The sequence below is a fragment of the Bidens hawaiensis genome, unplaced genomic scaffold (assembly GCF_021521415.1).
Source record: "Bidens hawaiensis isolate Kalapana, Puna unplaced genomic scaffold, B.hawaiensis_p1.1 tig00029286_1, whole genome shotgun sequence".
NCBI lineage: Eukaryota > Viridiplantae > Streptophyta > Magnoliopsida > Asterales > Asteraceae > Bidens > Bidens hawaiensis.
In genome coordinates, this window is record NW_027494825.1 from 130,828 (window position 1) to 135,375 (window position 4,548).

The 4,548-nt window shown below is 41.2% G+C and overlaps 1 pseudogene; it reads right to left on the minus strand.

Annotated features, from left to right (window-relative positions):
• Nucleotides 1-420: 420 nt before the first annotated feature.
• Nucleotides 421-1,062, minus strand: LOC143578524 (uncharacterized; annotated as a pseudogene).
• Nucleotides 1,063-4,548: the final 3,486 nt, after the last annotated feature.

Here is a 4,548-nt window from a genome sequence, read left to right on the forward strand (position 1 = left end):
GCCCTATAGCAACATGATAGCAGGTGGTCGTTTCGAAATACAAATCGCCACTTGAAATAACTTGTCTGAATTTGTACATGGAAAGCAAAAAGATACCATTATGACTTATGTGTAATGTTTTGAATTTGCTCAGATGCATTGAACGATAAGTTCTCGCGCGTACTGAAGCTGTGATATAGTGTCTCACTTTCTATATCAAACCTTTAATGTGTGCAGAGACAAACAAAAGCTTCGATGCATTTAATGCTAAAGACGAACATTGATGAAATAAATCACTCTCATCATCATGCATAACTTCAATTATCAATACTCTAGATCAACCAAATTCCAGATCCAGATCTTAACACCACACTAACTCCTAATCACATCAATAACAAAATCAACAAAGCATAAGTTTTCACAAAACACAAAATCCAAATATAAACCAAAAGTTAATCCAAATCACCATCATAATCATTATTATTATTATTATCACTAGTCAAACTAATTAAAATACGAATACAAAAAAAAAACAAGATCCAAACCTCAAAATCAATTGGTCTTAGCCGGATCGGGCATCTGAAACAAGCCGGCACCCGCAGCCGCACCACGCGGGGGCGCAAACCCCAAAAACTTCTGCAAATTGGTGCGAATACTAATCGAACACAAGAAATACAAAAAGGCCATGGAACAGTCCGTCATATCGTCTCCTTGTAGCCCTCTATGACTCATCTTCTGAACAATCCTAATCGGTACAAAGGGGAGCTTGGCAACGGGTTTACCTTCAAACATATTGTTTAAGAAACCGAAGACAACGAAGAGGACGAGTGCGACGACGCCGCCAGATTTTAATTTAAAAAGAGATAAGTCGCGGTTGGATTCTTTTAAAGAGGTTTCGATCTTTTTGGTTTTGGATTTGTTATTAATGGTTTCTAGTTTCTTGGAGGCGCGGTCGATGGAGGACTTGAGGGATTTGTAGGAGGTTGTGCGGTAGATGAGGAGGTAGGAGATGGTTTCGCAGATGATGGCGGTGAGGATGGAGATGCCGACTACGGTTAAGGAGTCAGAGTATGGGGAGGCCATTGTTGACTGATGCCAATGAAGGAAGTTAGTTTGTGTACTATTTGGTTTTTGTACTGGTGGTTTGGGTTAGACTTAGGAACGGGGGCGCTAGAGCCCCTCCGCTCGCGTCCCCAGGCTCTAACACCACACCACCCGGGATGCTAACGGGGCGCTAGCAGGAAAAACAAGGCAGGCGTGAGCCGGTTAGCGGGAGAAGAGAGAGAGGAGCACACCTTTTGATGTTTTTTGGACCGTTGGGGAGCCGAAAAAAATATTTTCTATATAATTATACTCCATTTCACTCATTTTTATACCAAAACTTCAAACCTTCACCCAAAATCAATTCATCTTCTCAACTTTTTTTAAAAGAATGGCTGGAAATTGGTTCCCAAACCTTGATTCAGATTATCTTGACGACGATTTATGGTCGTCACCGCACCAACCGATGTTTTATTCGGAGCCGCAAGAATCATCCGGCTTTCAACCATCCAACACACAACCGTCTCCTAACTTTGTTGTTCCGGAGACACAAGAATCACACGGTGAAGCTACGGGACCAAAAAGACGCGTCCACCGGAAAAAACCAGTTGCAACGGACGGGTCGGGACCGGCTTCGACTCCGAGGACGAAACGGAAAACCACTCCGTGGTCATCGGATGAGAAGGAAGCCTTGTGTCGGGCTTGGATAGTCATTTCTGAGGATCGGCGTTGCGGTAATTGTTTTAACGTTTTTAAAAAAGATTTTTAATAAAAAAGTTAAATAAAAAAGTTAAATGGAAATCTAATTTATTTATTCATTTTGCAGCCGACTACCAACAGAGAAAGATTTTTTGGACAAAGGTTAGGGAGACGTTCTACATGCTCGTTGGGAGTACAGAGCGGAACGCCGATATGATTTCGGGTCGGTGGTCCGAAATCAGAAAATTTGTCGGCTTGTTTACTAATCTTTTCAACATGAACAGCGGTCGTATGAGACCAAGTGGCAGTGATGATTTTGCGGTTTACAATTTCACGGTCGAAGAGTGGAAGCAGGAGTGTTTGCGGAGGTATGGGATGGTGAAGACGTTGGACGATTTAAAGTTGTGGGACAGGTTGAAAAGGTGTTCCAAGTGGGTTGAGCTGGTGGCGCCGGACTTTGATGCGGAAGTAGGGCCGAAACGGACTAAAACTAGTTCGTCTGGAGCGTATAGCACTTCAACCGGGTCGGATTGCCGCGTTGGATTCGACCTAAACATTGCGGAGAAGGAAACGTCTTCACCACCGAGGAGGCGGCCATTGGGAAGGGACGCTAAGGGGAAAAAACCGGCTGAGGGGGAAGCCGTAAACATCGCCAATCTTGTTGAATCCCTCAATAAATTCAACAAAACCATGGAGGTGGTCTCTTATGACAAAAAGGAAAAAACTCGAATGAGAGATTTGGACTTTCTTACTAGAGACTTCAGTAACCTAAATCCGGTCGATCAAATGCTAATGGAAAAGCAAAATGAACGTATTCGAAAGAGGTTGATCGAAGAAGACCAAGCCGAAGAATAAGAAGAATGTTTCTTTTTAGTACTTTAATTTTTATTTTATTTTTAGATATTAATGTGTTTTTTTATTAATGTGTGTTTTTTTAATAATTTATGAGTTTTTTTAATAATACGTTGTTTGAATATATTTATAAAAAAATAAAAAAAAATTTCGCTGGAGCCCCTCCACACCAGGGGCCAGGGACTCCACCAGGGGCTCCAACACCCCCCTTATCCAGTTTCTCTCTCTGCCACACGTCATAATATTATTGGTTCTTGGCTCTGCTGGAGCCCCCACACCCCTCAGTCTTACAGGTTACTTGGGTTGGATAAATCTTGTGTGTGTAAATTACGGAAATACCCCTGGTGGTGTTAAGACTTGGTTAGATAAATGTGATTTACAGCATTTCCAATCGATTCTTCAAATTATGTGAGAAAAAATTATGTGAGAAGTTCTCTATTTTTTAGAGATGGTTGTTAAAAGTGGTTGTGAGAGGAGGAGAGAGAAAATTGTTAGGTTTTCTAGGCCTTGTTGGCCTGGTTTATTATTTGAAGTCCAAAGGGTAGACGGGTGTAGGGTGGCCAGACCGAAGCCCGGCCCAGTTTGGGTTTTTTGTTTAATAAGATACAAAACCTAGTCGTATCTCTATATATATTATTGTTATGTACTTGTAATCGTTGTCACTCAATAAAGAAATACCTAGTTGCCACCCGTGGACGTAGGTCAGTTTAGACCAAACTACGTAAATCCTCGTGTTCGTTATTGATTTCGTGTCGTGTTCAGTTCGTGTATGTGTGTTTAATCCTAAAAAGTGGTATCTAGAGCTTAGGTTTCGGATCACACGAGAACATGGAGAACCACCGGTCTCTTCTCGCTGCCAGTTTTTTAATCGTGATTTAGGGTTTCGCGACTGTGCAGCCGCCATCGCTTGACCAGTCCGCCAAGATTAGGGTTTCGAGAAAAAAAAGTTATCAGTTAATTGAACGAAATCATTGTTTATCGCTCAGAAATATACGTTGGCCGTCGGTGTTGTTTGTAGTTAACCAGAAAGAAGAAGTTTGAATTATTTAGTTTTTTTGGAGTTCACGCCATCCAATTCAATATTTCTTGTGAGCGGAGCAAATTTCCACCAAGATATTTGGACCAAATCAAGTTTCTTATATTTGGGCCTCGTGAAAACCAAGGGCAGAAGGGCCGAATTGTTTTATATTTTGATTTGAGTGGGCCAAGTTTGAGTAGTTTAGCCCATAAATAAATTTGGGTCAAGATCTCTTTTCGTAAAGAACGAGTCAAGAATGTTGAATCAAGATCCTATTTTGTGAAGAACCGTTGTTAATCAGATACATAAAGGTTTCTATACAGAAGTTTGATGGACAGAAGTTTGGTTGGTGGAAGATGCAGATTGAAGCGCTACTTTTTCATAAAGACTTGGATGTAGTGTTTGAGGATGAAAAACCAGAAAAGTTGTCAGAAGCAGAGTGGAAGAAGTTAGACAAGAAAGCTAGGGCTTGTATTACATTGTCGTTGTTGGAAGATGTGACATTTAACGTCATGAAAGAAACCACAACCCGTGGTATGATGGAGGCACTATCCAACATGTATGAGAAGCCTTCGGCAGCGAATAAAGTCTATCTTATCAGAGAGCTAGTGACAACAAGAATGAAAGAGGGTGGGTCAGTTACAACGCATATTAATAATCTTAACTCGAATCTCTCCCGCTTAGTGTCAGTCGGCATTAAGTTTGATGATGAAGTTCAAGGTCTTTTATTGTTATCCTCTTTGCCCGAAAGTTGGTCGCAAACAGTTACTGCAGTTTGTAGTTTGTCTACAAAAATTACTTTTGATGGGATTCGGGATTTGATTCTTGGAGAAGATTCAAGACATAGAAATTCAGGTGAATCATCAAGTGATATATTAGTCACAGAAGGTAGAGGTAGGGGAAATCAACGAGGCAGTGGGAGCAGGAAGAGGAGTCAGTCTAGGACTCGTAATGATATT